This window comes from Phyllobates terribilis, unplaced genomic scaffold, assembly GCF_046119375.1.
Source record: "Phyllobates terribilis strain yellow unplaced genomic scaffold, ASM4611937v1 Scaffold_79__1_contigs__length_6888602, whole genome shotgun sequence".
Classification (NCBI taxonomy): Eukaryota; Metazoa; Chordata; class Amphibia; order Anura; family Dendrobatidae; genus Phyllobates; species Phyllobates terribilis.
Window position 1 is genome coordinate 2,282,997 of NW_027362839.1, and position 20,961 is coordinate 2,303,957.

The following is a 20,961-nucleotide window of genomic DNA, read 5'->3' on the forward strand; positions in this document are numbered from 1 at the left end:
AAAAAACACAAACACCCAGAATAAAGTCCTTTAATTGAAATAAAGACACAGTCCTTTATTGTTCTAAATTAAACCATACTTACCGTCACGCCCATTCCAGCTGAAGCCAACGATCTCCTGCAATAAAAGAAAAATAATAAAGCAACCTCATCCTTACCTTTCCATGGTTCCCACGACAGCTTCAGCTCTGCTACATCGAGATGACAGGCTGGACCGCAGCAGAACGCTGCCATCCAGCCTGTCATCCCGCAGACACTGAGAAGCGTAGGCTTGCTTGCGCTGCTCAGCGTCTCTCTGTGACGACATCCAGATGAGCCGAGTTCATGTCCAATGAACTCGGCTCACCTCATTCACGTCACTGACAGCGTGGGAAAATTCTCACGCTGAAGCGCTGATTGCAGGAGAATTTTCCCACGCTGTCAGTGACGTGCAGGAGGTGAGCTGAGTTCATTGGACATGAGCTCACCTCATGCACATCACTGACAGCGTGGGAGAATTCTCCTGCACTCAGCACTTCAGCGTGAGAATTTTCCCACGCTGTCAGTGACGTGCATGAGGTGAGCCGAGTTCATTGGACATGACCTCGGCTCATCTGGATGCCGTCACAGCGAGACACTGAGGAGCGCAAGCATGCCTGCGCTTCTCAGTGTCTGCGGGATGACAGACTGGATGGCAGCGTTCTGCTGCGGTCCAGCCAGTCATCTCGATGTAGCAGAGCTGAAGCTGTCGTGGGAACCATGGAAAGGTAAGGATGAGGTTGGTTTATTATTTTTCTTTTATTGCAGGAGATCGTTGGCTTCAGCTGGAATGGGTGTGATGGTAAGTATGGTTTAATTTAGAACAATAAAGAATTGTGTCTTTATTTCAATTAAAGGACTTTATTCTGGGTATTGTGTTTTTTTTAAATACTTTACTAGAAATTCATGGCGGTCATGTCTAATACTGGCGTGACCCCATGAATTTTGGGCTTGGGGCCAGCTGATAATACCAAGCTGGCCCTAACCCCTTTATTACCCAGTGAGCCACCGCACCAGGGCCCTGGATGAGTTGGGTACAGCGCCAGAAGATGGCGCTTCTATGAACGCGCCATTTTCCGGGGTGGCTGCGGACTGCAATTTGTAGCGGGGGGGGGCCCAGAAAGCTTGGGCCTCCCTGCGCTGCAGATTCCAGCCCCCAGCTGCCTAGTTGTACCTGGCTGGACACAAAAATAGGGCAAAGCCCCACGTACTTTTTTTTTAATTATTTCATGAAATTCATGAAATAATTAAGAAAAAAAGGCCTTCCCTATATTGTTGTGTCCGGCCAGGTACAAATAGGCAGCTGGTGGTTGGGGGCAGCCCGTTCCTGCCTGCTGTACCTGGCTGGACACAAATATTGTGCGAAGCCCCACTTCAATTTTTTTTAATTATTTCATGAAATTCATGAAATAATTAAGAAAAAAAGGGCTTCCCTATATTGTTGTGTCCGGCCAGGTACAAATAGGCAGCTGGTGGATGGGGGCAGCCCGTTCCTGCCTGCTGTACCTGGCTGGACACAAATATAGTGCGAAGCCCCACTTAAATTTTTTTAAATTATTTCAGGAAATTCATGAAATAATTTTAAAAAAATTGACGTGGGGTTTCGCACTATATTTGTGTCCAGCCAGGTACAGCAGGCAGGAACGGGCTGCCCCCAACCACCAGCTGCCTATTTGTACCTGGCCGGACACAACAATATAGGGAAGCCCTTTTTTCTTAATTATTTCATGAAATAATTTAAAGAAAATTGACGTGGGGCTTCGCCCTGTTTTTGTGTCCAGCCAGGTACAACTAGGCAGCTGGGGGCTGGAATCCGCAGCGCAGGGAGGCCCAAGCTTTCTGGACCACCCCCGCTGCAAATTGCAGTCCGCAGCCACCCCGGAAAATGGCGCGTTCATAGAAGCGCCATCTTCTGGCGCTGTACCCAACTCATCCAGGGCCCTGATGCGGTGGCTCACTGGGTAATAAAGGGGTTAGGGCCAGCTTGGCATTATCAGCTGGCCCTAAGCCCGAAATTCATGGGGTCACGCCAATATTAGACATGACCACCATGAATTTCTAGTAAAGAATTTAAAAAAAACACAACACCCAGAAAAAAGTCCTTTAATTGAAATAAACACACAATTCTTTATTGTTCTAAATTAAACCATACTTACCATCACGCCCATTCCAGCTGAAGCCAACGATCTCCTGAAATAAAAGAAAAATAATAAAGCAACATCATCCTTACCTTTCCATGGTTCCCATGACAGCTTCAGCTCTGCTACATCGAGATGACAGGCTGGACCGCAGCAGAACGCTGCCATCCAGTCTGTCATCCCGCAGACACTGAGAAGCGCAGGCTTGCTTGCGCTCCACAGTGTCTCTCTGTGAGGGCATCCAGATGAGCCGAGTTAATGTCCAATGAACTCGGCTCACCTCATGCACGTCACTGACAGCGTGGGAAAATTCTCCTGCACTCAGCGCTTCAGCGTGGGAGAATTCTCACACTGAAGCGCTGAGTGCAGGAGAATTCTCCCACGCTGTCAGTGACGTGCAGGAGGTGAGCTGAGTTCATTGGACATGAGCTCACCTTATGCACGTCACTGACAGCGTGGGAAAATTCTCCTGCACTCAGCGCTTCAGCTTGAGAATTTTCCCACGCTGTCAGTGACGTGCATGAGGTGAGCCGAGTTCATTGGACATGAACTCGGCTCATCTGGATGTCGTCACAGAGAGACGCTGAGCAGCGCAAGCAAGCCTGCGCTTCTCAGTGTCTGCGGGATGAGAGGCTGGATGGCAGCGTTCTGCTGCGGTCCAGCCTGTCATCTCGATGTAGCAGAGCTGAAGCTGTCGTGGGAACCATGGAAAGGTAAGGATGAGGTTGCTTTATTATTTTTCTTTTATTGCAGGAGATCGTTGGCTTCAGCTGGAATGGGCGTGACGGTAAGTATGGTTTAATTTAGAACAATAAAGGACTGTGTCTTTATTTCAATTAAAGGACTTTATTCTGGGTGTTTGTGTTTTTTTTAACTTTGACTATGGGGTTAGTAATGGGGGTGTCTTATAGACGCCTCTCCATTACTAACCTGGGCTTGATGTCAGCTGGCATTATAAGCTGACATCAACCCCAACCCTATTACCCCCTGCCACCGCACCAGAGCAGCGTGGAAGAGCGAGGCTAAGTGCCAGAATTGGCGCATCCTATGAATGCGCCATTTCTGGGGCGGCTGACGGCTGGTGTTTCTAGCCTGGGAGGGGGCCAATATTCATGGCTCCCTTCCTGGGCTATTAATATCAGCCCCCAGCTGTCTGCCTAGCCTTTGCTAGCTATTAAATTAGGGGGGACCCCACGTCATTTTTTTTGGGGGGTCCCCCATTTTAATAGCTAGTAAAGGCTATGTATTCAGCTGGGGGCTGATATTAGTAGCCTGGGAAGCTCCGTGGGTATTACCCCCTTCCCAGGCTTCAAACATCTGCCCCAGCCGTCTGCTTAACCTCCGCTAGAGCCTAAAATTAAGGGGAACCCCACGCCAATTTTTTTAATAATAAATCCTTTATTTTAATACTAAATGACAAGTACAGTAACCAACACTATCACTGTACTTCATATATATGTGACTGACATGTTTCTATCTATCTAATCTATGTGTGAAGCTCTATTCTGTCTGTTATAAATTGTCGGGTACCGCTGCTGAATTGCCGGCCGGCTTTTTTAAAGAGACGGTGCATGAAAACACTATTATTTTTTTTGATAAATCCTTTACGCTAAATGACAAGTACAGTAAGCAGCACTTTCACTGTACTTCGTATATATGTGGCTGACATGTTTATATCTATCTAATCTATGTGTGAAGCTCTATTCTTTCGGTTCTAAATTGTCGGGTACAGGTGTATGCCGCTGCTGAATTGCCGGCTTTTCATGTTTCACTGTTGGCACTGTTCCCATCGATTTGGGCAATCACTGTAATGCCACAACCACCATGGCTGTGGCATTACAGTGAGTGGCAGACAATCCATGCAGGACACGCTTTTGGTGCACGAACAGTTATCGAACATAACCTCGAACAGCCGAATTTTTTGCAAATCGTTCGGGTTCGTCGAACAACTCGAACACCGCCCAAAACAGCTCGAATTTGAGATTGGCGAACAGTTCTAGTCGAACACCGCTCATCTCTAATCAGGAGCCCTCCTGCTAAGGGTAGACAGCTGCTCGTTCCACCCCACCCCCCGCCTTAATTGGTTCTCCTCCCTTCCAACGGTGTTGAGGCGGGTGGGAACAGCAGGGGGTGAAGGTGCTGTGTTTAAAGAGGTGGAGTTATGCAGATCTAAAACGCGTGGATTGCAGCAGCAGCAAGCCGAAAAGTGCAGGCATGTAAGGGATCTAGAGGTTGACAACATGTCTTCTTAACGGGAGTCCAGGAGCTCATCTCCACAAATGGACTTTTCAGGATCCTTGGGTGGCTCCGTAGTTTGAAACCAATTCTGGTTATCGCTTCTCGGCCTTTTGGCTAAGATCAAGTGTAGTATCTTTCGAAAAGGCGGTTTTGGATGTTGGCCGCCCTAGTAGATTGATACATTATGCACACTGGGGTTTAGGCGCTTGTTAGTACGCCAGGTGGCTAATATAGTCATCTGGTGGAAAGCATGGCCCCCCAGGATCGACGCCATTGGGCCGGGAAAGATCGAAAGCCCGAAGTGTGAAGTGCCCCAGGAGTGGTGACCCTGGGGTGCCTTAACTCACTGGGATTGGGAACCCCACTTGAGTTTATGGCACATTTGCACAAGCACTTCAAATTTTCTTTCTTCGCACACACCCTTATTCCGGGCCTTCTGGCCTTAGGATGGGGAATTTTTCAATTCCCGGTCGAAGGTCCGGGCAGTATTATACTGTGAAACCTTCACTATTTATTTAATTTCTTTGTCACTGTGTGTCCACTTATTCACGTGTGTCACGTCCTACTAGGATTTTGTCGGGATGCGGTTCCCTTATGGGTTCCTCTCTTGGCAGGTCTAGGGGGGGAGTGTGTGGCCATCAGGTTCCGCTCCCCCCTGAACCCCCCTGGCTCTCCTCTTTCGGGAGGAGAGCGTTGTTGGCTCCCCTCTTCCGGGAGGGGAGCACAGTCTTTGGCTCCCAGTGCCTTGCTCGGGTGAGAACTCGGGCAGGTGCTGGGGGTAAGATTGGGTCGCCTCTGGCTTCGGCTGGAGGTGGCTTTTTGTCCCTGTTCCTCGCTGTGGCCTTTTGGCTCGGAGGGACGGGGAATGGTTTGGGGGACCCTTCTCCTTTTGGAGAGGGTTTCAAGAAGACCAGCATCCTAGTGCACTTTTTTTGTGGCACTTGTCACTTTTTTAAGCGCACTCGGGTTTTGTACACGAATTCGGGCTTTCGATAAAAAAAAAAATCTGTTCTTATCAGTTTAATATCTGATACGTCCCCTATCTGGGGACCATATATTAAATGGATTTTTAGAACAGGGAGATGGAAAAAGAACTTGCTCTGTCCACTCCACGCATTGACCTGGTATTGCAGTATCTCCAGGACCGGTGCACCCCTTCTTTAATGCAGTTTCTAAAATCAGAAAGAATTGAATTCAATGTTTTTTGTTCATTTTGCTTGTTTGTCGGATTTTGGGATGGACTCTTTGGCTTTGCTTTTCTTCTCCTCATTGGATTTTTCATGTTCAAAGTTGCAGAAGCCAGATTACAAGCTCATTTTGGTTCAACTTCAGCAACTGTGCATTGCATTGCCATGTAATGTGATGCAATGCTATCTTTCTAGCTCTCCCTTTTTACTTCCTTTTGGATAAACAGACATATTAGGCAAGCATTTTGGAGCTTTCACCTAAATAACTACAGGTGGTGAGATAAGCTGCACAATATAATTGACCTTTCAGTATATTGTTGCACACACACCATCTATTTAGCAAATGCCCTTGTTATCAACAGCAGCCTTTTAAACTCACCTGAGCTAACAGGTATGTGCGCTGGTTACTCTGCTGCGCTTAAAATTTCTTTTTTGGTTTGCTACAATGCCTTTTCTGAAACGTTGTCTCCTTCTGCTGGAACACTGACTTCTTTCATTTAATGCCTGCAGACTATAAAAGAGAACCCAACCCAAAAAGTTTGGTTGATTAGTCTGTGGCATTCTGTTAAACTGTTGCTTATGGCGGTCTCTGTGAGCTTCTCAGCGACATTCAGCCAGCCAGGTATCCTGCCTGCAGTAGATGGAATGTGGCAATGGAACGCTGGCTGCGCGTGTCATAATAGGCTCTGAGCCTTTATATACCTGTGCACAGCAGCAGCCACCTTCAGTCTGCTGCTGGACAGCCAGCAGCAGCAGCAGCAGGAGAGGTATGTAATCAGGAGCCCTCCTGCTAAGGGTAGACAGCTGCTCGTTCCACCCCACCCCCCGCCTTAATTGGTTCTCCTCCCTTCCAACGGTGTTGAGGCGGGTGGGAACAGCAGGGGGTGAAGGTGCTGTGTTTAAAGAGGTGGAGTTATGCAGATCTAAAACGCGTGGATTGCAGCAGCAGCAAGCCGAAAAGTGCAGGCATGTAAGGGATCTAGAGGTTGACAACATGTCTTCTTAACGGGAGTCCAGGAGCTCATCTCCACAAATGGAATTTTCAGGATCCTTGGGTGGCTCCGTAGTTTGAAACCAATTCTGGTTATCGCTTCTCGGCCTTTTGGCAAGATCAGTGGTGGTTTTCTGCTGCTGGTGTTGTTTGGAGGGCAGTTGTGACTGGGGTTCCCCCTTGTGGGGCCCTAGTGTGCGATTGAGCGGCGATTGTGTTTATCTGCTGTAAAAATGGTGGAGAAAACACGTGGATTAGAGGACTCGGTCCGTCTGAAGGTGGCTGCAGGTCATGAAGGAGAAATCGGTTTGGACCAAGTTTGCGTTGATGTCTTGAAGAACATTAATTGCTTGAAGGTAACGGATGTATTGGCACTGCAGGATTTTCAGAAACAAGGAATTTATGATATCACTTTTGTTTCTTTGAGTATTTGCCAGAGAGTCTACATGGAGTTGGTACGAATGAAGGAAGAAAAGGAATTGAAATGCCTAGAGTTTATTGCACTGGAACCTCTGTTCCAGCAGACATATAAGTATGTGGTTGTGCACATGTATAACCCTAAAGTTCCGGATGAGACTGTTTCCAATTTTTTAGCTCGGTATTGTAGTGAGGTTAAATTTTTGGGAAGAATGAAGAACAAATACAATTATCTAAATGGCAAGAGGAGATATGTTGTAAAACTGAGACCGGATGATAGAGCTATTGGGGGTGCCAAGAGCATTCCTGCACAGTTTTCTATCGGAGGAGAAAGGGGATTTTGTTTTTATAATGGACAGATGGAATATTGTAGGAAGTGTCATGAGTTTGGACATGTTCAGAAAGATTGTCCAGTGCAAGGTGATGTTTGTAGAGGTTGTGGGAAATCTGGGCATGTTGCAAGTGGTTGCCCAATGAATAAGGTGTGTGATTTGTGTGGACATGCAGATCACCTTGCAAGGAAATGTAGATTGTGGGCTCAGATTCCTAGGTCACAGGTGGACGCTGAAGAGAGGCAGAAGAAGACTCGGCAGGAAAGTGGGGAGGAGGGCGAAGGCTCAGACTCAGAGGGGGAAAGCCAAAAACAAGATGGTGGTAGGGGAAGAGACCATGCGGTGCCCAAGATGGAGGAAAAGGGGCGGAGCCAGAAGAAAGTTGGTTTGAGGGAGGGGCTGGAAGTAATAAACAAAGTAGCTGATGTGCATGGCCCGGGTGATGGGATGGATTTGTCTAATATGGCGGAGTCAGTGAATCCTGTTTTGGGAAGAGATGGGGGTGAGGAAATGGAGGTTTTGGAGGAGGAGGATTCTGATTCGGATGGAACTATAACCCCTCAGCAGCGTGATAGGGTTAACAGTGATTGGAGTGAAAATGAGGAGGAAGATGATGGCAAGGAGGAGAGTTATTCCTCCGTGATTAAAAGAAGTAAGGTGGAGGGGTGTTGGTCTGGGGGGCAGGAAGATCCAGTCTCCCTAAGACCAGGTTATTCTAACAGGGACTCGAGTTCTGAGTCGCCTGATATACGTAGAAAAGTGGGTGGCAGGAGTGGGTTTTCTCCTGGTTCATGATGGATCGGGTATGGTGGAGATTTTTTCCTGTTGTTATGATGGCGTTGTGTGTTGCTTCTCTGAATGTACGAGGGATTGGTTCTGCTTGTAGGAGAGCAGGGATACTGGAGTACATTGAGAGTGTGAATGCAGATATTGTCTGTCTGCAGGAATGTGTAATTAAATCTGCCCCGCATGAGAGTGAGTGGAATAAGGGGCAATCTTTTTGGTCCCCATGCTCAGAAAACAGGAATGAAGGGGTGGGCATTTTACTGTGTAATTCCAGTCTAAAGGTTTTAGAGTTTAAAGTAATCATACCTGGGAGATGTTTGTTTTTATTAGTGGATTTTTTAGGTCAGCGGGTACGGGTTTTTAATGTTTATGCCCCTGCTGATAAACAAGCAAGAGTTGGGTTTTTGGAGTCTCTAAAGTTGTTTTTACCAGGCAGAGACTTCACTATAGTGGCTGGAGATTTTAATTGTGTCAGATCCGCAAAAGATCGTAAGAGCTCTACGGAAGGTAGGACTGATGTTACGTCTAATATTTTAAATCAGATTGTGCAGGATTTACGCTACACGGATGCTGGTCTGATGGTTGGGCCAAGTGATAAGTTCACATACATATCAGATAGTGGACGTAGTGTTTCCCGAATTGACTATGTTTTTATGTCTGAAGGGATTAAGGTGGCCAAGTGCAACCACGTGATGACGACTTTTTCTGACCACAAGATGATAGTGGTAGATCTGTGTATAGCTGAGTCCCTGGCTTTTGGAAAGGGACTCTGGAAGCTGAACGTAAGCCTGCTGGAAGAGGAGAGTGTTAAGGTTGGTTTTAATAAAGTGTTTTTGTCTTGTGTGTCTGAACAGCACCTTTTTAAAGATTTGCTAGAGTGGTGGGACTGGGCTAAGGAGAAATTTGCATGTTATTTTAAAGGGGTGTGTTTTAGGAGAGCGAAAGCCAAAAGGGATCATGATGCTGCTGTTATTTCAAAATTGGAAGTACTCCATAAGTTTAAGAGAGCGGGGATGGAGGTGGATAAAGAGATTGCAGATTTGAAGGACGAACTGAAGAAGATACTTATTGAAAAAGGGAAGACTATTATGTTTAAGGCAAAAATAAAGCACATGGAGGAAAATGAGCAATGTTCGAGATACTTTTTTAAAAAATGTTTTAAACCTAAAGGGGTTTTTAAGTCTGTTTTTTCTCCTGCAGGGGAGGTATCTGGGGATGAGATGATTGGCAGTATTCTTTCCTTTTATGAAACACTCTTCTCTAACGATAGTAGAGTCAGTGATGCGGAAATTAATGATTATTGCAAAGTATTAACTAATAATATTCCTGAGGAGAAAATTGGGTTTTTAAGTGAGGAGGTTGGGAAAGATGAAATTAGACGGGCAGTGGATGGCTTGGCGAAAGGCAAGACGCCAGGCTGTGATGGTCTTCCTGCTGAATTTTATGTTAGATTTTGGGATATTATAGGTGTGGAGTTTTCCCGGGTGGTGCAATATGGTTTTACTCATGGGATTTTATCGGTTTCTATGCGTAGGGGGATTGTTACGCTGATTCATAAGAAAGGGGACATGAGGGATATTAAAAATTGGAGGCCCATAACATTGTTAAACAGTGATTACAAAATTATTTCTAAAATTGTGGCTGGTAGACTGGCAGATGTGATAGGTGATATGGTGGGGGAGTATCAGGCATGTGCAGTGCCTGGTAGGAAAATTTCAGATAATTTGCTGCTTCTAAGAGACTTAATTTATCAGGCTAATTTGAATAAGAATGCTCTTTTGTTACAGTCGGTGGACCTGGAGAAAGCCTTTGATAAAATATCACATAGATTTTTGTTCTCTGCTTTAAGTCACCTTGGTGTTCCGGATAAATTATTGATGGTCATTAAGAGTTTTTATTGTGGGGTCAGTAGCCAGATTTTAGTTAATGGGCATGTGAGTTCCAGTTTTAATATTTTATCGGGAGTTAGGCAGGGTTGTCCCCTGTCACCAATTCTTTTTATCTGTGTGGTGGAGGCCCTTTTAAAAAGTGTGCAAGTTGACAAGTGTGTGGCTGGTGTTTTTATTCCTGGGGGATCCGGGGGTCCAGTCAAGTCTTTAAGTTATATGGATGATATTGTTTTTACTTGTGGTTCACAGGCGGATCTCAATAGAGTGAATTTGCACGTAAGGATTTTTTGTTGTGTGGCTGGTATGGCGGTGAATTGGGGAAAGTGCCAGCTTTGTAACTTTGGGAGGCAGGTTGAGGTTAACGTGGCAGGAGTGGAGAGTAGGGAGGAAATTGAGGTTCTTGGTGTCATCTTTGAGAAGGAACTGAAAGGGAAAAGCAGCCTGAAGATTCTAGAAGACAAAATGGATCAGAAGTTGAACTTTTGGAAACTAAGGAACCTGTCGCTGAGAGGGAAAGTGCTGGTAATCAAGTCTGTGATTCTCCCGCTTCTGCTGTACACTGCTTTGATTTTCCCACCTGCTGTGCTTTGGACAAAGAGAGTGACAAGGAAACTGTTTGTGTTTTTTTGGGGATCCAAAATGGAGAAACTAAGAAGAGGAATGGTTATGTGTTCTGTGGAAAATGGGGGTTGTGATTTTCCTAACATTGACTTATTTTTAAGAATGCATTATTTTTTGAACATTTATAAATTATCCCAGTGCAATAACAGGACTGCGGACATGTGCAAATATTTAGCAGGACGGCTTTTCCAGAAATGGAGCTGGTGTGAGAAGGATTTAAGAAAACCAGTTTCGTTTGTGATACCGTTTTTTTATGTGGTGCTTAGGTCCTTCTATGATCAAAATGGGATAAGCTCCATGGTTAGACCGGACAAAAAACTGATTGTCTCAGGTATTAAGAAGAAGGAGATGTTATGTGATGTGCCGTTTTGTAATAATGCACAGTCTGGACAGGTGTGGAAGCTTTTTTTCATGCGTGGAATCAGCAACAGACAGAAGGATGTAACCTGGATGGCGTTGCATGGATGCTTGCCAACAAGGGCTTTTTTGAATGACCGGGGGATAACGGTTCAAGAACTATGTCCTAGGGAAGGTTGCAATAAGGTGGAAACAATACAGCATATTTTTTGGGACTGTTTTTTTGCTAAAAAAGTTTTTACCTTGTTGTCACGTATGTTTGTTGCTTTAGTTGGTTTTCATTGTTTCGATTTTGAAAGGATTTTATTAGGTCAAGATTTTAAGTACTCACAAAGGAAGCGGGCAAGCTGGATTATTTTTGTCATATATAAAGAGGTTTTATGGGACGTTCGGAATTTGGTGATTTTTAAAAAGATTGTTTTTTCCCCCATGGAATGCAGAAAGATTTTTCTTGCTAGACTGTTTTATGCCTATTTATTGGATAAAAAGAAGTATGGTGAGACAGCAGCAGAAGCACTCTGGAACTTTTCACATTGGACTTCTTACAGTAAGTACCAGTTAATTGCAGGGTTGTGTTTTTTGGGATTTTGTTTTTGTTTTTCCGAATGATGATTTGAGAACCCGTTATGTGAATATGCGCTATGATGCATAAATTAATGTGGGTCTTAATCTGAGGAAAAAAAAAAAAAAAAAATCTGTTCTTATCAGTTTAATATCTGATACGTCCCCTATCTGGGGACCATATATTAAATGGATTTTTAGAACAGGGAGATGGAAAAAGAGCTTGCTCTGTCCACTCCACGCATTGACCTGGTATTGCAGTATCTCCAGGACCGGTGCACCCCTTCTTTAATGCAGTTTCTAAAATCAGAAAGAATTGAATTCAATGTTTTTTGTTCATTTTGCTTGTTTGTCGGATTTTGGGATGGACTCTTTGGCTTTGCTTTTCTTCTCCTCATTGGATTTTTCATGTTCAAAGTTGCAGAAGCCAGATTACAAGCTCATTTTGGTTCAACTTCAGCAACTGTGCATTGCATTGCCATGTAATGTGATGCAATGCTATCTTTCTAGCTCTCCCTTTTTACTTCCTTTTGGATAAACAGACATATTAGGCAAGCATTTTGGAGCTTTCACCTAAATAACTACAGGTGGTGAGATAAGCTGCACAATATAATTGACCTTTCAGTATATTGTTGCACACACACCATCTATTTAGCAAATGCCCTTGTTATCAACAGCAGCCTTTTAAACTCACCTGAGCTAACAGGTATGTGCGCTGGTTACTCTGCTGCGCTTAAAATTTCTTTTTTGGTTTGCTACAATGCCTTTTCTGAAACGTTGTCTCCTTCTGCTGGAACACTGACTTCTTTCATTTAATGCCTGCAGACTATAAAAGAGAACCCAACCCAAAAAGTTTGGTTGATTAGTCTGTGGCATTCTGTTAAACTGTTGCTTATGGTGGTCTCTGTGAGCTTCTCAGCGACATTCAGCCAGCCAGGTATCCTGCCTGCAGTAGATGGAATGTGGCAATGGAACGCTGGCTGCGCGTGTCATAATAGGCTCTGAGCCTTTATATACCTGTGCACAGCAGCAGCCACCTTCAGTCTGCTGCTGGACAGCCAGCAGCAGCAGCAGCAGGAGAGTTATGTAATCAGGAGCCCTCCTGCTAAGGGTAGACAGCTGCTCGTTCCACCCCACCCCCCGCCTTAATTGGTTCTCCTCCCTTCCAACGGTGTTGAGGCGGGTGGGAACAGCAGGGGGTGAAGGTGCTGTGTTTAAAGAGGTGGAGTTATGCAGATCTAAAACGCATGGATTGCAGCAGCAGCAAGCCGAAAAGTGCAGGCATGTAAGGGATCTAGAGGTTGACAACATGTCTTCTTAACGGGAGTCCAGGAGCTCATCTCCACAAATGGACTTTTCAGGATCCTTGGGTGGCTCCGTAGTTTGAAACCAATTCTGGTTATCGCTTCTCGGCCTTTTGGCTAAGATCAAGTGTAGTATCTGTTCTTATCAGTTTAATATCTGATACGTCCCCTATCTGGGGACCATATATTAAATGGATTTTTAGAACAGGGAGATGGAAAAAGAGCTTGCTCTGTCCACTCCACGCATTGACCTGGTATTGCAGTATCTCCAGGACCGGTGCACCCCTTCTTTAATGCAGTTTCTAAAATCAGAAAGAATTGAATTCAATGTTTTTTGTTCATTTTGCTTGTTTGTCGGATTTTGGGATGGACTCTTTGGCTTTGCTTTTCTTCTCCTCATTGGATTTTTCATGTTCAAAGTTGCAGAAGCCAGATTACAAGCTCATTTTGGTTCAACTTCAGCAACTGTGCATTGCATTGCCATGTAATGTGATGCAATGCTATCTTTCTAGCTCTCCCTTTTTACTTCCTTTTGGATAAACAGACATATTAGGCAAGCATTTTGGAGCTTTCACCTAAATAACTACAGGTGGTGAGATAAGCTGCACAATATAATTGACCTTTCAGTATATTGTTGCACACACACCATCTATTTAGCAAATGCCCTTGTTATCAACAGCAGCCTTTTAAACTCACCTGAGCTAACAGGTATGTGCGCTGGTTACTCTGCTGCGCTTAAATTTCTTTTTTGGTTTGCTACAATGCCTTTTCTGAAACGTTGTCTCCTTCTGCTGGAACACTGACTTCTTTCATTTAATGCCTGCAGACTATAAAAGAGAACCCAACCCAAAAAGTTTGGTTGATTAGTCTGTGGCATTCTGTTAAACTGTTGCTTATGGCGGTCTCTGTGAGCTTCTCAGCGACATTCAGCCAGCCAGGTATCCTGCCTGCAGTAGATGGAATGTGGCAATGGAACGCTGGCTGCGCGTGTCATAATAGGCTCTGAGCCTTTATATACCTGTGCACAGCAGCAGCCACCTTCAGTCTGCTGCTGGACAGCCAGCAGCAGCAGCAGCAGGAGAGGTATGTAATCAGGAGCCCTCCTGCTAAGGGTAGACAGCTGCTCGTTCCACCCCACCCCCCGCCTTAATTGGTTCTCCTCCCTTCCAACGGTGTTGAGGCGGGTGGGAACAGCAGGGGGTGAAGGTGCTGTGTTTAAAGAGGTGGAGTTATGCAGATCTAAAACGCGTGGATTGCAGCAGCAGCAAGCCGAAAAGTGCAGGCATGTAAGGGATCTAGAGGTTGACAACATGTCTTCTTAACGGGAGTCCAGGAGCTCATCTCCACAAATGGACTTTTCAGGATCCTTGGGTGGCTCCGTAGTTTGAAACCAATTCTGGTTATCGCTTCTCGGCCTTTTGGCTAAGATCAAGTGTAGTATCTGTTCTTATCAGTTTAATATCTGATACGTCCCCTATCTGGGGACCATATATTAAATGGATTTTTAGAACAGGGAGATGGAAAAAGAGCTTGCTCTGTCCACTCCACGCATTGACCTGGTATTGCAGTATCTCCAGGACCGGTGCACCCCTTCTTTAATGCAGTTTCTAAAATCAGAAAGAATTGAATTCAATGTTTTTTGTTCATTTTGCTTGTTTGTCGGATTTTGGGATGGACTCTTTGGCTTTGCTTTTCTTCTCCTCATTGGATTTTTCATGTTCAAAGTTGCAGAAGCCAGATTACAAGCTCATTTTGGTTCAACTTCAGCAACTGTGCATTGCATTGCCATGTAATGTGATGCAATGCTATCTTTCTAGCTCTCCCTTTTTACTTCCTTTTGGATAAACAGACATATTAGGCAAGCATTTTGGAGCTTTCACCTAAATAACTACAGGTGGTGAGATAAGCTGCACAATATAATTGACCTTTCAGTATATTGTTGCACACACACCATCTATTTAGCAAATGCCCTTGTTATCAACAGCAGCCTTTTAAACTCACCTGAGCTAACAGGTATGTGCGCTGGTTACTCTGCTGCGCTTAAAATTTCTTTTTTGGTTTGCTACAATGCCTTTTCTGAAACGTTGTCTCCTTCTGCTGGAACACTGACTTCTTTCATTTAATGCCTGCAGACTATAAAAGAGAACCCAACCCAAAAAGTTTGGTTGATTAGTCTGTGGCATTCTGTTAAACTGTTGCTTATGGCGGTCTCTGTGAGCTTCTCAGCGACATTCAGCCAGCCAGGTATCCTGCCTGCAGTAGATGGAATGTGGCAATGGAACGCTGGCTGCGCGTGTCATAATAGGCTCTGAGCCTTTATATACCTGTGCACAGCAGCAGCCACCTTCAGTCTGCTGCTGGACAGCCAGCAGCAGCAGCAGCAGGAGAGGTATGTAATCAGGAGCCCTCCTGCTAAGGGTAGACAGCTGCTCGTTCCACCCCACCCCCCGCCTTAATTGGTTCTCCTCCCTTCCAACGGTGTTGAGGCGGGTGGGAACAGCAGGGGGTGAAGGTGCTGTGTTTAAAGAGGTGGAGTTATGCAGATCTAAAACGCGTGGATTGCAGCAGCAGCAAGCCGAAAAGTGCAGGCATGTAAGGGATCTAGAGGTTGACAACATGTCTTCTTAACGGGAGTCCAGGAGCTCATCTCCACAAATGGACTTTTCAGGATCCTTGGGTGGCTCCGTAGTTTGAAACCAATTCTGGTTATCGCTTCTCGGCCTTTTGGCTAAGATCAAGTGTAGTATCTGTTCTTATCAGTTTAATATCTGATACGTCCCCTATCTGGGGACCATATATTAAATGGATTTTTAGAACAGGGAGATGGAAAAAGAGCTTGCTCTGTCCACTCCACGCATTGACCTGGTATTGCAGTATCTCCAGGACCGGTGCACCCCTTCTTTAATGCAGTTTCTAAAATCAGAAAGAATTGAATTCAATGTTTTTTGTTCATTTTGCTTGTTTGTCGGATTTTGGGATGGACTCTTTGGCTTTGCTTTTCTTCTCCTCATTGGATTTTTCATGTTCAAAGTTGCAGAAGCCAGATTACAAGCTCATTTTGGTTCAACTTCAGCAACTGTGCATTGCATTGCCATGTAATGTGATGCAATGCTATCTTTCTAGCTCTCCCTTTTTACTTCCTTTTGGATAAACAGACATATTAGGCAAGCATTTTGGAGCTTTCACCTAAATAACTACAGGTGGTGAGATAAGCTGCACAATATAATTGACCTTTCAGTATATTGTTGCACACACACCATCTATTTAGCAAATGCCCTTGTTATCAACAGCAGCCTTTTAAACTCACCTGAGCTAACAGGTATGTGCGCTGGTTACTCTGCTGCGCTTAAAATTTCTTTTTTGGTTTGCTACAATGCCTTTTCTGAAACGTTGTCTCCTTCTGCTGGAACACTGACTTCTTTCATTTAATGCCTGCAGACTATAAAAGAGAACCCAACCCAAAAAGTTTGGTTGATTAGTCTGTGGCATTCTGTTAAACTGTTGCTTATGGCGGTCTCTGTGAGCTTCTCAGCGACATTCAGCCAGCCAGGTATCCTGCCTGCAGTAGATGGAATGTGGCAATGGAACGCTGGCTGCGCGTGTCATAATAGGCTCTGAGCCTTTATATACCTGTGCACAGCAGCAGCCACCTTCAGTCTGCTGCTGGACAGCCAGCAGCAGCAGCAGCAGGAGAGGTATGTAATCAGGAGCCCTCCTGCTAAGGGTAGACAGCTGCTCGTTCCACCCCACCCCCCGCCTTAATTGGTTCTCCTCCCTTCCAACGGTGTTGAGGCGGGTGGGAACAGCAGGGGGTGAAGGTGCTGTGTTTAAAGAGGTGGAGTTATGCAGATCTAAAACGCGTGGATTGCAGCAGCAGCAAGCCGAAAAGTGCAGGCATGTAAGGGATCTAGAGGTTGACAACATGTCTTCTTAACGGGAGTCCAGGAGCTCATCTCCACAAATGGACTTTTCAGGATCCTTGGGTGGCTCCGTAGTTTGAAACCAATTCTGGTTATCGCTTCTCGGCCTTTTGGCTAAGATCAAGTGTAGGAAAACATGGCCCTCCAGGATTGAAGTCACTAGGCTGGGTAAGTGTGAGGGCTTTGGAGCAATGTGCCCCAGGAGTAGGCGCCCTGGTGGGAGTCCAAGCTTACTGGGACTGGGAACCCCAGAAAGACTTGGCTTCGTAGCACGCCGCACCTTTGCCAATCATACTTTCTGAGCAACCCCCCCTATTCCTGGCCTCCGGGCTAGGAAGGGGAATTTTTATAAACCCGGTCGGAGGTCCGGTCAGCTTTGGGCTGAGAAACCAACACAGGCTCCAGCTCCACTAGGGTGGCAGCCTAGATGGAAGCTGGGAGCACGAAAACGGCTCTTCTCCGGCTTCGGCTAGGGAGAGCATCGGAGATCCCTGACCCTCGCTGTGGCCTTCTGGCTCGGAGGGATGGGGATGGTTTATTGGGGACCCTCTCCTCCGGGAAGGGTCCACATGAATCCTCGCCTCGTGCGCTGTTTTGGTGTGACTTCGGTCACATTTTTCAGTGCCTTGGATGCAGCTTCAATCAAAAAATCTGTTCTTATCAGTTTAATATCTGATACGTCCCCTATCTGGGGACCATATATTAAATGGATTTTTAGAACAGGGAGATGGAAAAAGAGCTTGCTCTGTCCACTCCACGCATTGACCTGGTATTGCAGTATCTCCAGGACCGGTGCACCCCTTCTTTAATGCAGTTTCTAAAATCAGAAAGAATTGAATTCAATGTTTTTTGTTCATTTTGCTTGTTTGTCGGATTTTGGGATGGACTCTTTGGCTTTGCTTTTCTTCTCCTCATTGGATTTTTCATGTTCAAAGTTGCAGAAGCCAGATTACAAGCTCATTTTGGTTCAACTTCAGCAACTGTGCATTGCATTGCCATGTAATGTGATGCAATGCTATCTTTCTAGCTCTCCCTTTTTACTTCCTTTTGGATAAACAGACATATTAGGCAAGCATTTTGGAGCTTTCACCTAAATAACTACAGGTGGTGAGATAAGCTGCACAATATAATTGACCTTTCAGTATATTGTTGCACACACACCATCTATTTAGCAAATGCCCTTGTTATCAACAGCAGCCTTTTAAACTCACCTGAGCTAACAGGTATGTGCGCTGGTTACTCTGCTGCGCTTAAAATTTCTTTTTTGGTTTGCTACAATGCCTTTTCTGAAACGTTGTCTCCTTCTGCTGGAACACTGACTTCTTTCATTTAATGCCTGCAGACTATAAAAGAGAACCCAACCCAAAAAGTTTGGTTGATTAGTCTGTGGCATTCTGTTAAACTGTTGCTTATGGCGGTCTCTGTGAGCTTCTCAGCGACATTCAGCCAGCCAGGTATCCTGCCTGCAGTAGATGGAATGTGGCAATGGAACGCTGGCTGCGCGTGTCATAATAGGCTCTGAGCCTTTATATACCTGTGCACAGCAGCAGCCACCTTCAGTCTGCTGCTGGACAGCCAGCAGCAGCAGCAGCAGGAGAGGTATGTAATCAGGAGCCCTCCTGCTAAGGGTAGACAGCTGCTCGTTCCACCCCACCCCCCGCCTTAATTGGTTCTCCTCCCTTCCAACGGTGTTGAGGCGGGTGGGAACAGCAGGGGGTGAAGGTGCTGTGTTTAAAGAGGTGGAGTTATGCAGATCTAAAACGCGTGGATTGCAGCAGCAGCAAGCCGAAAAGTGCAGGCATGTAAGGGATCTAGAGGTTGACAACATGTCTTCTTAACGGGAGTCCAGGAGCTCATCTCCACAAATGGACTTTTCAGGATCCTTGGGTGGCTCCGTAGTTTGAAACCAATTCTGGTTATCGCTTCTCGGCCTTTTGGCTAAGATCAAGTGTAGTATCTGTTCTTATCAGTTTAATATCTGATACGTCCCCTATCTGGGGACCATATATTAAATGGATTTTTAGAACAGGGAGATGGAAAAAGAGCTTGCTCTGTCCACTCCACGCATTGACCTGGTATTGCAGTATCTCCAGGACCGGTGCACCCCTTCTTTAATGCAGTTTCTAAAATCAGAAAGAATTGAATTCAATGTTTTTTGTTCATTTTGCTTGTTTGTCGGATTTTGGGATGGACTCTTTGGCTTTGCTTTTCTTCTCCTCATTGGATTTTTCATGTTCAAAGTTGCAGAAGCCAGATTACAAGCTCATTTTGGTTCAACTTCAGCAACTGTGCATTGCATTGCCATGTAATGTGATGCAATGCTATCTTTCTAGCTCTCCCTTTTTACTTCCTTTTGGATAAACAGACATATTAGGCAAGCATTTTGGAGCTTTCACCTAAATAACTACAGGTGGTGAGATAAGCTGCACAATATAATTGACCTTTCAGTATATTGTTGCACACACACCATCTATTTAGCAAGTGCCCTTGTTATCAACAGCAGCCTTTTAAACTCACCTGAGCTAACAGGTATGTGCGCTGGTTACTCTGCTGCGCTTAAAATTTCTTTTTTGGTTTGCTACAATGCCTTTTCTGAAACGTTGTCTCCTTCTGCTGGAACACTGACTTCTTTCATTTAATGCCTGCAGACTATAAAAGAGAACCCAACCCAAAAAGTTTGGTTGATTAGTCTGTGGCATTCTGTTAAACTGTTGCTTATGGCGGTCTCTGTGAGCTTCTCAGCGACATTCAGCCAGCCAGGTATCCTGCCTGCAGTAGATGGAATGTGGCAATGGAACGCTGGCTGCACGTGTCATAATAGGCTCTGAGCCTTTATATACCTGTGCACAGCAGCAGCCACCTTCAGTCTGCTGCTGGACAGCCAGCAGCAGCAGCAGGAGAGGTATGTAATCAGGAGCCCTCCTGCTAAGGGTAGACAGCTGCTCGTTCCACCCCACCCCCCGCCTTAATTGGTTCTCCTCCCTTCCAACGGTGTTGAGGCGGGTGGGAACAGCAGGGGGTGAAGGTGCTGTGTTTAAAGAGGTGGAGTTATGCAGATCTAAAACGCGTGGATTGCAGCAGCAGCAAGCCGAAAAGTGCAGGCATGTAAGGGATCTAGAGGTTGACAACATGTCTTCTTAACGGGAGTCCAGGAGCTCATCTCCACAAATGGACTTTTCAGGATCCTTGGGTGGCTCCGTAGTTTGAAACCAATTCTGGTTATCGCTTCTCGGCCTTTTGGCTAAGATCAAGTGTAGTATCTGTTCTTTTAAGAACACAAGAGCTACGATCTACACTTGACGAGAGCGATCGAACTCGGAAGGAGAAGAGCTTCGGAGCCCAGCTGACATCAGAGAACGAAGGCGGATATCGGTGGGAGGAAGAAGCTCTAAAGAATCCAGAAGAAGACGAAGACTCGGAGAAGAATCGGGCTGTCCTGTGGAATCTTCGAGGAAGAAAATCATTGAGACAAAGACCTTTCGGGGAATTTGTCCAGAACACGACGGGAGAAGAATCTGCATAGCTCCACCCATTCCGGGAAGAGTTCCAGATCCAGCTCCAAGAAGTAACTGCAGGAGGAAAGCCATGGCAAGCGCTGCGAGGAAGGCCGAAAAGAAGAGCCTGGAGCTGGGGACAGCCAGGAGGGCCCAGCCAGGAGCCGATTCTGACCCCAAGGACTCTGCCTCCACGACTGGCCAGCAGAAGGGACCCCAGAAGCCCCGCCACGAAGCTCCAGCCCTGGAGCCATGGATGCGGCAGACGGTGGCCCTGAAGCTGAAGGAAGTGGATGGGAGGGTGCCGGACATGTCCTCGGACGTGTTCTGCCAGAAGATGCTGCTGGATCGAGGCTTCTCCAGGTCGGATACCCTCAGCATCCAGACCTTCTTGACGGGGATCTTCTTCGTCACCTTCGCCACTGTGAACACCTGCAGGAGGTTCTGGGAAATGGTAAGCGCAAAAGGACCGGATAATTCTTTCTCTGCCTTTACAGGTAGCTGCCCTATCCAGAGGGATGAAAGGAGGATCACGGTCTCCATGCGCAACCCGCACACCCCAGGCCAAGACATCTGTACCTTCCTGAGACGCTTCTGTTTGGTTGTGAAGGAACCCTCTCACATCCTGAATGGACTCGGCTTCTGGACAGGTAAGTGGTCGGTGACCGTTAGACTTCACAGGGACCTGGCGTACTCAGACGGACTTCGG

At 45.9% G+C, this 20,961-nt stretch overlaps 7 non-coding genes and 2 pseudogenes across 7 annotated transcripts; all 9 read left to right on the plus strand.

The window, feature by feature from the left end:
* The first annotated feature begins 4,487 nt into the window (after positions 1–4,487).
* On the plus strand, positions 4,488–4,579 carry LOC141197207 (U2 spliceosomal RNA; annotated as a pseudogene).
* Positions 4,580–5,368: 789 nt separating this feature from the next.
* LOC141197153 (U2 spliceosomal RNA) lies at positions 5,369–5,551 on the plus strand. Its single transcript, XR_012269494.1, has one exon. It is a non-coding gene; the product is annotated as a U2 spliceosomal RNA (small nuclear RNA).
* A 6,070-nt stretch (positions 5,552–11,621) lies between these two features.
* On the plus strand, positions 11,622–11,820 carry LOC141197165 (U2 spliceosomal RNA). The gene has a single exon (XR_012269506.1). It is a non-coding gene; the product is annotated as a U2 spliceosomal RNA (small nuclear RNA).
* A 1,115-nt stretch (positions 11,821–12,935) lies between these two features.
* LOC141197024 (U2 spliceosomal RNA) lies at positions 12,936–13,126 on the plus strand. The gene has a single exon (XR_012269371.1). It is a non-coding gene; the product is annotated as a U2 spliceosomal RNA (small nuclear RNA).
* Positions 13,127–14,240: 1,114 nt separating this feature from the next.
* On the plus strand, positions 14,241–14,431 carry LOC141197025 (U2 spliceosomal RNA). Its single transcript, XR_012269372.1, has one exon. It is a non-coding gene; the product is annotated as a U2 spliceosomal RNA (small nuclear RNA).
* A 1,115-nt stretch (positions 14,432–15,546) lies between these two features.
* Positions 15,547–15,737, plus strand: LOC141197026 (U2 spliceosomal RNA). Its single transcript, XR_012269373.1, has one exon. It is a non-coding gene; the product is annotated as a U2 spliceosomal RNA (small nuclear RNA).
* A 1,642-nt stretch (positions 15,738–17,379) lies between these two features.
* On the plus strand, positions 17,380–17,561 carry LOC141197122 (U2 spliceosomal RNA). The gene has a single exon (XR_012269467.1). It is a non-coding gene; the product is annotated as a U2 spliceosomal RNA (small nuclear RNA).
* A 1,115-nt stretch (positions 17,562–18,676) lies between these two features.
* On the plus strand, positions 18,677–18,867 carry LOC141197027 (U2 spliceosomal RNA). Its single transcript, XR_012269374.1, has one exon. It is a non-coding gene; the product is annotated as a U2 spliceosomal RNA (small nuclear RNA).
* Positions 18,868–19,979: 1,112 nt separating this feature from the next.
* LOC141197180 (U2 spliceosomal RNA) lies at positions 19,980–20,057 on the plus strand (annotated as a pseudogene).
* The last annotated feature ends 904 nt before the right edge of the window (positions 20,058–20,961 follow it).